Below are 12,826 nucleotides of genomic sequence, written 5' to 3' on the forward strand. Positions count from 1 at the left end.
CTAACAGCCTTGGGGCTGAAGTCCTGGTCCACTGAAATCAGTAGCAAAACTCCTATTGATTTCAGTGGAGTCTGAAGGTCACTCATGAATTCTAGTTCTATACTCTCTACGTATAGATCCATGGTTAAGTAGCATTTATCTGTCTGATTCCTGTCAATCTCAGAGAGACGGAGGTATTAGCAAGTTTGTGGCAGAAGTATCTTTAGAACTGGACTGAGACTACTAAACAATCAGCACTGGATTTGGTTATATAGAGGTGAGATATCAACATTCATCCAGTTCCTTGAACTGTACTGTGACATACTATACCTTGGGGGAATGTCTTGTAACCCCCATATTCCTCATTTTTATATAATTGTGATCTTACATATAAAGCATGCCTTGTAAGGTATACGGAGAGAGGTTATGCTCTGCTAAAAGTCATTTCTCTATCCATATATGTATATCATTAATGCATATGAAATTATGAGAGTTGTGCTGTATGGTGGTCACTAAAACATGCTGTAAATTGGGGAATCAGCCAGGTATTAACTCCCCAGAGGCAACAGCAAGGAAAGTAACCAACACCTGGGCAAGGTGTTAAACAACCCATCAACAAGCATTGTCCAGCAAGGAGCTAAAATTAAGTGACTCACCTGCATGAGGCCACACCAAGGGAATTGCTTGACCTTGGCTGGAGACTCAGTAATGCTCCCAGACATGCCTGGACATATCTGAGGGTATAAAACAGATACAATGGCCACATGCTGGACTTTTCTCCTTCACCCACCTACACTTCAAGCAACAAGGACACCCTGAAGACTGCAAATGAGGGGACTGGCCCAGATTACAAGGGTGAAATCTATGTACTATGAACTGCAATATCCAGTGAGGAGAGAAAAACAGTTTAGTCTAGGTGTTGCCCAGTCTAGTAGGGTTGAGAGTTTAGACTGCATGCTTACATTTTATTTTTATTTTTGGTAACTAACTCAGGCAAAAAGTCAATCACTTAATATTGCTTAAAATCTCTCGTTTGTAGTCAATACATTTGTTTAACTGTTTATCTTTACCAGTGAATTTGCTTGAAGTGTATAGTAAATCTGCTCAGGTTTTGCAAAGGCTGGTGTATATCCACTTTCCATTGATGAAGTGATGAACCAATTAATAAATCTGCATTTCTCGTATTGAGCAGTGTAAGACTATATATTCCGGAGGTGCAAGGCTGGGACCTGGGGGGATTTGGCTGGTGCCTTTCCCTGTGTGATTCCTGAGTGTCTCTGGGAGCATTCATGCAATCTGTCTGGGTGTGGGGCTCCACATACGGTTGTGCTGAGTAATAACAATGCCTGAAGGGGTTTGCTGCTGGTCACTAGCAAGGCATTGTGTGAGAGACAGCCCAGGCTGGAGAGAATTAAGGGGGTACAGTCCCAGTCTGCACCCTGGGGATTCTGTCACACATCCCATCCCTCCTAGAATCTTCCTTTAAATAGTTCTATCCATTTTTTCTCCATCCTGTGGAAGTATATAAAGGAAATTTGGATGCAGGCCTCTGAAATGAGCAGGAGTCGAGGCTAACTCTAGCTTTAATAACATGAGATTTGTAGAAGCAGGGATTCTGCGAAGCGAGTGAGAAAAGAACTGTGAGAGAGGCTGTTGTGACCTTGTATTAGATAAGAATAGAATGTAGACTATAAGAGAAATTGGTGAGAAAAATAAGATATCATGAAGGAACACGTATAAACAATATGCAGCTGTTGCTCATTATTGTCTGTAATAAAGGTATAAATGCTTGCACTAATTGTTTATCTTTAGAAAGACCTGCCTAGGTAGGGGAAACCCTGTGGCCTAGTGTGCACTCTCCCTCTGTGCAACTGCTTGAGAAAACAAAGTGTATCTGACTTGCTGCACCCAACCTGAAGAGTGAGAACTGTGTTTTTCTCTGACAATCCTAAAATACAAGGGTCCAATCTTGTGCGCGCGCACACACACATTCTGTACTCACATGAGCAGCTCATTTATTTCACAGGAATCATGGGGCTGTTTGCATGAGCCAAGGTTCCTGGATCTGGCCTCAAATCAACACACTGGTGTAGACTCCTATACAGCATGTGCTTAACTTTAAATGCTTAAGTAGTTCTACTGACTCCAAACTTTAAGCACATGCTGCAGTGCACTACAGGATCTAGGTCATAAAAGTTCTAACAAATATCCTTTATTCTTTGGGTTTTTTATTGTACATTGTTTCATATTTTAATTTATAAGAGAATTCATATAAATCATGCAGAATCAATATCAGGCTTCATTGAAGTTCAGCAATAGGAAATTTATTTTAAATGCTGTATTGATTTGTCTATTGCAATCTGAAACTTATAAATTGTTCACAAATTCTAGTGCATTAATTAGGACTGCTCTTAAGACCTTATCTCTGCCCTTACCCTCGTAACATTTTAGTTAAGAAAACCTTCTATAAAAATGGCTTGTTCACTGAAAAGTATTGTCTAAAGGGCAATTAAAATATAGTTAAATATTAAGCACTACTTTATTAAAATGACATACTCAACTATTTTATCAATATAAAACAGGATTTGGGTCTGTATTGGGAAATTGGATTTAGAACTCGGTGAAGAAATTTCTATGGAACTTTATTCTGTTGGATATGAATTTCTACCTAATTAAAACACTTTGCAAGATTGAGTTGATTGTCATTGGAATTTTGTTTCAGAAGAAAACTAGGAAAATGTTCTGACAATGCTGAAACACTCCAGTTTCAGAATTAAATGTTTTGATTTTTAATTTGAGGATTTATTTTATTTTTATTTTTATATTATTAGTGAGCAAAAAAGGCCTGCAAACATAAAATGTACTCTTTTGTAATCTTGATCCATTTTATGTGACTGGGGCCAGGGAACAAATACCAGTTTCTTACTAGCACTCCTGGATGTCATACCTATATACAATATCTAAGCATGTATACCACCCTTATCAGTGTAGGGTGTGTACTCATGTGGTGGTATGTGGAAAATGCACATTGTGCTGTAAGACCTGATTCTGGCACCTTGGCTTTCAGAAGTACTGAGCACCTACTATTTCCCTTGATTCCAGTTAGAATTGTAGATGGTCTGGAGTTCTTTACATCAGACCAAGGGGGTGGGGGGTCTCAAGTGATAACCATTGAAAAATCTGGCCCAAGAAGCTTGCCCATGATCACAGAGGAAATCTGTTTTTAAAAGTGCAAGTAGAAGAAACTCTATGGGAAAGCTGGGAACTGAGACTAGGTCTCTGATACTATTTTACTAAATTCCCAATATTTCCAGTATCTTCTCTATAAGAGTTAGAGACATGGAGACTTGTCAGAATTTTTAGATGTGTCTGCTATTTTCAAATAGATTTAAATGTTTTTAAAAGGAAGTTGAACTATGAGTGCACTATCTGCAGCTTAATAATCTGCATATGATGATCCTGCAAAAAGTATGATAATCTGAGGTATGTATAAAATGGACTAATGTGAACTGAGCAAGAACTCCAGCATATGTACAATTGCTTTATGATTATTTTCTTGTTATGCAAAGTCAGTGCTCAGGCCACTGCAGATATTTAGAATTTGAATTTCTGTAATCAGAATATATAACACAAAGTGTTTGCAATAGAATGATAACATTATAAAGTTTGAACTAAAGAAAAACCTTTTGTGAACTTTACTTAAGGGGCATGATTTTTAGTACAATCAATTATTGTAATCTCAGTCTCTTAAATAAATCCTAGCCTTCTATTGTCTGATTAGCTTTGAAGTAATTCATTTCATCTAGTTGAGGGTTTGGCTGCTCTTTAATTCTAGTATTTGCTTCAACCTTTGCTGAATTGTAGACTATTCAGGTCTTTAGTTTAAGATCTTCTTGCAGGAAACATAGTGTATAATAAGTAAATGATTTACTTATAAAATGTGCTGATGAAATGCTAAGTGTGTATTAAGGTTATGGATACATTAATTAAATAAAAGAGAACTGACTCAATCAATTAAAGGGCTCTAAATCTTCATCCCAGAAAAGAATCTCAAACCCCACCCCAAGCAAAAGCCTCTGAATAGACAGACCTTGCAGCATGCCTAAAAATCAATAAACTTGAATTTTGTTGGACCAGTGAGGTAAAATGAACCCCAAAGCACAGGCACTTGTTGCATATATGTTGCCCACAGTTTCCTGATAATTTAACACAGGAGCAGTTAATTTTCCCACCTCAAGATTTGTAGGGAAAACTCACAGGCTCAGATGCAGAGAATTGCAAAGAACAGTGTACTTTCCATTATGAAACTCTTCATGGATGTGAGTGATCAAGTGGTCATCTCGGGGGATGCCCTCCAACAATCCCCAGCCGGTCTATTTCCTTTCACAGAAATCCTCCTTCACACACAAACACTTTCTTGTGCCTAACTCTGATGTACATAGTGACCCTTCAGCTCTTCCTCTGTATTGCCCCTCCCAGAATTGGCCACAAATCTTCCTTCCTGACTGCAATCCCTCTTCATCTTGTCGTCTTTCATCCATCTCACCTTTACGCTTTCCCCTTACACCTAGCTGTACCCAATTTTTTTCTCCCACATTTAGAGGTTTTCTCCCATACAGTCCCCTGCCCCACCCCAAAAATATCCATACTACTCTCTCTCTCTTCTTCCCCACAATGGCTCCATTGAGGAGAGGAGAGGTGATTGGCTTCCTGGCTGTCTAATGGACAATTTACAGGGGAAAGCCCATCACTTCACTATATACCTGATGACTGCAAGATTCCGGTGGGGATGTGCAATATAAGGGAACAACAGATACATATGTCATGTGGTTTGCATAACACTTGCCACGTCTGGAGATATCCTTAAAAGTCGGGATGCCTATCTCAATGCCAGGAGCTTACAAACTTAGCAATGAGATCTCACAAGAACAGTCAGTTAGGGGATCATCATACCTCCTGCTTTCACTGGTGAGGAAGTAGTTCTAGGGCTCTGTTGCAAAAGAGTTTCACACATGCCTTCCTCCCTCCACCAAAGCAATTCTTTTACAAAGAAACCTCCATTTAGCAATGCATCCTCAGGAAATGAACAACCTGTCCAAGCTGGAATTCCTGCTAGCTATGAGAGTCTGTAATTCAAAGGGACCTAAATCAGATAATTCAGAAAGAAAGAAAAACTTCCTTCCAACCCTGAAAGTTTTCTATTGGCAGCAGTTTACTTCACGACTGCCTAGACAACAATGATCTACTTGTATACTTCATGTCTCCTATTTTATAGATTGCTTCTGCATCATTTAAATCTTTCCCATCCATAGATAACTTGAGCTCTACAGGCAATTATAAAGTATGATTTCTGACTCATAGTTAACACTCTTATGACAAAAAGTAAACTGCCTAAACAGTTTGGAAATCCACTAATGATATGACCTATTCCATTTGCACAATAGTTAGGAACACCTTAGATTTTTCTGTATCTTTCATAGATAAGTATGATCTATTAGCTGGTGGACTGGAGATTTTAGTTGTAAATTATATATGTGACAATTTTGGTTTCAAAAGGCCAGGTTTTCAAATGCTCAGCACCAACAACTGGGGCCAAAATTTTAAAAAAATCACCTTTTATTTAGCAGACTTTAATAAGAACCATTCCCCGCCACCCCCACCCCCACCTCCAATAATTCAGCATTCAGCAGCTCCCATTGTGATACTTTTGGCCAGGTTTTTCAAAAGAGTTCAGCATCCAATATGCTTAAATCTTTTGAAAATCTGGTCACTTATTTTGGTGCTTAAATGGAAGCCGAGATCTCTTGAGAATCCATCTGCCTAATGGTGCACATTAAGGATGATAATTTTAAAGCGGGGAGGGGGGATGCATTTCTAGCAATGGAAGATTTACTAGGAGTGGATTCTACAGGTACTAACATTTAGGAGAGAGTACAGTCCAGTGATATCCTGTCAGTAACAGAAAAGAGAGAGAAAGGAACTCCTAGCACTTTTAGATCCTGGACCTGATCCTTTACTCTGTTACAGAGGTTTTACAGTGATGTAGCTCACTGGAGTCACTGGAACTATATTGGAATAAGGGAATGGTGTACCAGGAAACCTGTCTTTTGACAAGAAGGTGTGAGTAACAGAAGGGGGGGAATTTCCCCCTACTAATTTCCCCCTAATGTTACTCTGACCTTCTTGTCAACTGTTTGAAAATGGACCACCCTCATTATCACTAGAAAAGTGATTTTTCCTCCCTTGGTATTGTACTGTTAATTGAATTGTCTCATTAGCACTGACTCCCCCCCCCACTTGGCAAGGCAACTCCCATCTTTGCATGTACTGTTTATATATACCTGCTACTGTATTTTCCACTCCATGCATCTGATGAAGTTTTCGCCCACAAAAGCTTATGCCCAAATAAATTTGTTAGTCTCAAAAGTGCCATAAGGGCTCCTTATTGTTTTTTTCAGTTTATTCTGTTGTTCCTCTTTACAAAATGACATAATTTGTTAACAACCCTACAGGACCTGGCATTATAAGATTGTACAATGTGGTCTACGTAAATAAAGATTAGATGCTATTATGGAAAATTGCTATTTACTATAAATATTACATGTATGGATTCAGTAAATAAAGCAGGCAGATGACTGATGCAGTGAGGGAATGGGAATATGATTGAATAAGTTGTCAGAAGAAATTAACCATTTCTGTCATGGCCATCACTTTCTGAAACAATCACCTAGTAAATTCCTTCTAGCTTTTCAGCTGTTACATGTCATAGCTGGTGATGGGCCTGAGCCAACCCCCTGAATCTCAATGCCACCACATATTGAAAGTTCAGATCAGGATCCAAACTTCTCCGTTAACTGTTCTGCATCATGACCTGAACCACAGCCAGTAAATCAAACACTCCTGAACTTTGGGAGACTTTCGATCTGATTCAGACTTTGTAACTTGGACTCATCATTAGAAATGAACATAGACCATGCAAGAAGGAGGTGGGAGAGGATATAATGGTGAATTTTTAAGCTCCAACTTATTCTGCTTTTCATTGTATAAAAATGTGGCAAGGGTGAGATTGGTTGATGGTATTTTTGTTTGTTTGGTTTTTTTGTTTTGATTCACTGGCTTCAGTCACAAAGTATATATAAAGATTCCTTTACATTAAATAAATGAAAACACACCAGTTTGAAGGCTTGGAAAAATAGCTTCTTTATGCAGAATGGGAGTTACTGCTTTGGATTCTCTGAGGCTAAAATGTGCTCTTTCTCCCCACACCCCCCGCTCCCCCACTTGATGGGCATAAAAACAACTGCTTTCTTGGTAGAGTGTTCTGAAATAGTCAACCCCCAGGTCTGCCCATCTCTAAATTAGGAAGGATCAATAGAAGTAATACATCAAAACAGGAGAGGCAAACCACATTGTGCAGCTCATCTTGAATAAGATGATTCCCCCTGCCCCTGCATGGATGAGTGCAAATCCCAGGGAATCCTATAAAGAATTTAAAGCAGGTAAATATTCTGAACTCACATTCTATCTTCTGTATTAGTGGTGGTAAGTTCATGTTAATAGCTTTCATTGCATTGTTCATGTTTTAAACATGATGTATGGGGAAATGATCATTACCTGTCATTCTGAATATTTCCAGAGGACATAGTAATTTCTGTCAATTACTTTACAGCCAGCTTTTGGAACTGTGTTCTGTATATATGTATTTGGTATTGTCAAGATGACGCCAGAATGCTTGAGTGATGTCTTCTTTGGGAGCAGCTAAATATTAACTATCATTAACTGTATAGAAAACAAAATCATTGAGAAGAAATTCTTTGACTCATATTGCCTATCATAACCAGAGATGTATGATCTACCTCTCTACATTCGGATGGTACAAATATGAAGTACCTCTGGCCAAGCTTTGAGAATCAAGGAATGTGTTAGAACTGCTGGGTGGTAATCTATGTTCGCTGTTAATAAATAAATAAACAAATAAATAAATGTTGGAGTCCACAGAACTGGAGTTAGGATTTTTTTTTTTTGTATTTAAAATAAATAAGTCTGGAATTTCAAATGAGACTAAAGGAATTAGGTGGCCAAATCCCCTAGAATTTCAATGAGTCTTCGGTACTCAATTTTACCTTAGAAAAGTCACAAAAGATACTTTCCGGTAAATAAAAAGAAATACAGAAACCCGGAATCAGTGACGTTTAAAACATTTTCCCCAAGTTGTTTTGAGTATTTTCTTCAAGCTTTATTTTTTATTCCTTTCATAAAAAGTTCTACTCAGACATCTCATTTTTACCACTGAGCTTCAGGAGTGCGCTGTTAGTCCCATTAGCTTTGCTGTTAGCTTCTGTTGTAGGAATTCAGATTCTTTCAGAAAAATGCTAATGGTATCTTGGCACTTGTACCCTTTTGGTTAAGTAACTGGAAGCTTAATTGGGGTGGTTTCCCTTTCTTCTTCTTCTTCCTTTTTTTTTTTTTTTTTTTTTGCATTTCAGTTACTATACAAATGCAAGCCAAATGCATTTATATATAAACAAATACATATGCCACAGGAGCGTGTAAAATAGTAACAGCTTTTATATACTGAAGTTATTTTTGACAATGGTAAAAATGTATTTATACAATATGCTCAACTAAATCTCTTTTAAAAAACAAATCTAATGCAATTGGAACTATGTTTCCCCAATTCAACAAAAATTAACCTGCTACTACAAGATCAATTTGGTACAAAACTTTTCAAAAGTATAGCCTACCTAAGATTGAGTACCGTTTGTTTCATATTTCAGATAAAACATTACAACCAATTTCATTGACATGTATTCCCTTTTTGTGCATCTTGTGTCTTAAAAATTCTACCTACTGCTGTCACTCTGACAACCAATTCAATTTCATTTTGCAGCTGTTTCCTGGGTAACCCAAACAGCTATGGGGGGAAAAAAGGAATATAATAGAAAGAAACCAAGAAGTCGGCAGCCTTTCCACTTTGTTTCAGGTGCATCCCAAGTGTGAAACCCATTACCAAATATAAAGGTACAGAAAACTACTGTATTATACCCAATGGATCAAATTCTGACTGGTGATATCCAGAGGTGCACACCAGAAAGCCTGTTTGAAAACATGCTGGAAGTTGGTTTTCTTGCTTGGTTCCAATTCAGAAAAACTGCCCTAAAGCTGCTCTACCACTGATATAGGAGAGGAGCATAACAGAATGCAGCCACTGCCCAAGCAAAAGTAGAACAGTGTGCATGTACTGTATCATAGCTGTTTGTACACACACACCTTTCTAAGTACTTCTATGAACCACCCTCTGTCTCCACCATTACATCTGAGCACTTCATAATCATTAATGTATTAAAGCTATTCAGAATATTTTTTCCCTTGAATTTTGATAGAAAAATTTGAGTGGAAATTTTCAGTTTTTGGTTAAACTTTTCATTTTCTGAGTTTGATGTTTGTTGGTGAGAAGGTAAAATCCTCTGTAGAAATCAGACATTTTTCATGGGGGCAGAGGAGGGAAGTACTCATGTTGTACTCATATCAACTCGGGGTAACAGTGGCAGACTCAGGCTCACAGTTGTTTAGTTCTGTGCTAATATGAGAGTTATAAAGAACAAAAACTTGCCAGACACTTTCAAAGAGATTGCCATAGGGAGTTTTTTAAAAAAAGGATAGAGAGCAGGACTACAGTCGAAACTCAGATTTCTACACTAATGTAACATCCATCATATATGGCCAGATCATTATTTAACTCTGTTTGGGGGTGAAGAAGGCTAAAAAACATTTTAAATCGCTACAGTGAAAGGACTTCATTTTTTTTCTTTTGATTTTTGTATCCTGAACATACAAATAACTTGCTGTGTAGGCCAGCTAAAGGCAAAAAATATCACTTCAGTGTGCTTGTGCCAAGGTTTGAACCAAACAAGTAATAAAGGTAAATCTACCAGACATTTAAAAAGTGTTAACCTTTTTTTTCTTAATTAAGGGGAATCAATTCACTGTGAAATGCTATATCACACATTCCATTGAATTTTTCATATCAAATAAGAAGCCTGCAGAATGGGGATCAATGACCTGAGGTATTACAATACAGAACAGATAACATTAGGGACGGACAAATGAAGACAAAAGTTTTCTCTCCATGGCTATGCTTGTAACTGATGTCCCATTGGATTTAATTGTACAGGGCCTGATACAAAGCCCACTGAAGTCAGAGGGAGTCTTTACATTGACTTCAGTAGGCTTTGGATAGGTCCATGGTGAAAACTCATGACTTAACCTTAAAGGGTTGAAGTTTGGGTTTGGATAAGGACACACAGGTTTGAAAGTTTATCTGAAGACTATTTATGTCTCTTAGGCCTGTAAACTTTGGCCATCTGTAAACTCATTACCCTAAGCCCTATAGGACAGGGAGTCTGGGTAAGATTCTGATCCTGTCCCCATACACCAAGTAAAAGAGGCATAGCTGTGAAAAGGGGCCCTGAAAGCCCTGTATGCAGGTGTAGGAAAAATCTCCCCAGCAATCACTAGAGAAGACAGCCATAAAGCTGCCTCCCAAGGACCCCCCACCCCTCAAAGCCCTGGTGTAGGAGGTATGATGGAGACCAGGTGAAGGAGAGGCATGTGAAGGGTGAGGCTGCAAAACAGCACACCGGCTCCTCCGGCACAAGATGGTGGTGCTGAGAGCTGGACTGGGGTGGCACCCCTGGAGCTGGCAGGTTCTACAATGGGGTATCATGAGGAAGTAGGGGATCACTAGGGGAATCCTAGAAATATGGGCTCCCTTGATAACACTGGTAAGAATATTTGTTACTGGATAAGTGGGTGCTCCTGCTTGTGGAGCTGTGATGAAACTACAGGCTGAAGTGGACAAAAACAGAAAAAAAATGTTGATACAAGATTCAAAACATTTGGCTATGGATAGGCAAGTGTCTCAAGCTCACTGGCCATGGAGTGGATTAAAGGAAAAACTGTTGATAAAGATTTGACTATCAGGAATTTTGATATCGCTAAAGAACTCTGCCATCTTCCAGTTAAACTACTCTGCTCTATGCTGGCTAAAGATGAAATCAAGGTTGCCTTGACAGATTATAAATTGAAACAGGATCCTAAGAAAGAACAGCCAGAGAAGAAAGCAGCCAAAGCCTAAATTTAATGTATGAGAGTATAAAGTTTGCTCTCTCATGCCACTTAAATTTGCAGTGCAATGACTTTAGAGATGGGAATCAGTGCACTAATAAATGAAGCTATAGGATATGCACATAAGATAAGTACAATATTCCACTGTTCCAAGTGTATTAAACCACTGTTGTCATGCTCAAATTATTGGATCCTCCTCTTCAGCTTATTTCAGCACAGACTACTCTCCTGTCTTGATTTCATATGACCTGAATGGATGAGGCAAGCAAGTACTGGATTCTGAGTGTGACCATTTTCGGCAAAGAAGGCTGCCATAATACCATATCTTTAGAAAGTTCAGCACTGTCCTCCATGAAGTTAAGAGCCATGTGACAGAGTGCTGGCTTGAAAAGCCTGAGCCAGTCTTCTGACACACCAGCTCCAATCAGAAAAGGGGTATTGGAGCTGGCTGAGTAAGCCCAGGCCTAAGCGGTAAACGGGGGAACAGCTGCTGGCCTTGTTAGCCAGGGCTACGTACAGGCTGTCAGGAAGAAAGCCGGGGGAGAGGAAAGGGAGGAGCCAGGGAGTTAGAGGCTACTTTCCCCTGCTGCTGCTGCAGAAGCTGGCAGTCCCTGAGGCTGAGAGCCTGACACTGTCTGTAGCTACAAGGTGGTGGGAACTTGTAGTGTAAATAAATTGCACTAAGCAGAGGTCTCTAGCTGGCTTGTGGGAGCAGAATTGGCCAAAGATAAAGGGGCCCACTGGCACTCTGTTACTCGTGGTGGCTTGTCTGGTATCCTGAGCCAATGGACGTGGTTGGCAGCCCAGAGATGGACAGGACCCTGCAATGGCTCATCAAACACCAGGAGCAGATGCAGAAGGTGCTGCAAGGCTTCCAGCAGTCCCACCAGGCCAAGAGATAGGCCTTGCTAACCTTGCAGGCAGGACAGCAGAGAAGCCTACAGGACTTTGTAAGAGACCAGGCCAGCGTGCAGCAGCAACTCCTGCAACAAATGGTGAGTCCTGTGGTAGGGGATGGCACCTGGCTGCCAGGCTTGGGACTCTGTAAAGTGGTCTTGGCAGATGACCCGGATGCCTTTCTCGGTATGTTTGTGTGGAGCCATGGGCGCAAGATGGAATGGGGCAACCTGGGCGCTATGGCTGGCTCCCTACTGGTGGGAGAAACTTAAGTGGCCTTCATGGCCTTGAGTGAGGAACAGGCCTGGAATTATGAGATGGTGAGGGCGGCCATCCTAGACTGTGTGGGCCTGTTGGCAGAGAAATACTGCTAAAAGTTCCGGTCAGCCCCATGGATGGGGGCTGTGTGGCCCAGAACCTGATGGACTGGGCCACCTATTGGCTGAGGCCCGAGGTGCAAACAGTAGGGGAGATAATGGACGCCGTTGTCCTAGAACAATTGCTGCAGGGCCTCCCTGAGGATAACAGAGTCTGAGTCAGGCGACATCAGCCAAGTATGGTCGATGCAGCAGTCAAGCTGACCAAGGAGTACACGGTGGCAGATGTTCCCCGAAGGGAGGGCTGACCTTACAAAGACAAAGAACCTTAGACTTGAATGGAAACATGAGAACCTTAGACAACAGAGCCCGGATAGAGCAGAGTAGAGGTAGGGAGGTATGGGGGAGATGGCCAGCCCAATCCCCATAGAGGGAGAAAAGGGGCAACTGGAACTCCCTACAATGCATCTCCCAGAGAAGAAATGGGGAGTCCAGTTGGTGGCTTG

At 40.3% G+C, this 12,826-nt stretch overlaps 1 pseudogene; it reads left to right on the forward strand.

The window, feature by feature from the left end:
- Window positions 1-10,114: 10,114 nt before the first annotated feature.
- Window positions 10,115-11,116, forward strand: LOC140916616 (iron-sulfur cluster assembly enzyme ISCU-like; annotated as a pseudogene).
- Window positions 11,117-12,826: the final 1,710 nt, after the last annotated feature.

The sequence above is a fragment of the Lepidochelys kempii genome, chromosome 8, assembly GCF_965140285.1.
Source record: "Lepidochelys kempii isolate rLepKem1 chromosome 8, rLepKem1.hap1, whole genome shotgun sequence".
NCBI classification, from domain to species: domain Eukaryota; kingdom Metazoa; phylum Chordata; order Testudines; family Cheloniidae; genus Lepidochelys; species Lepidochelys kempii.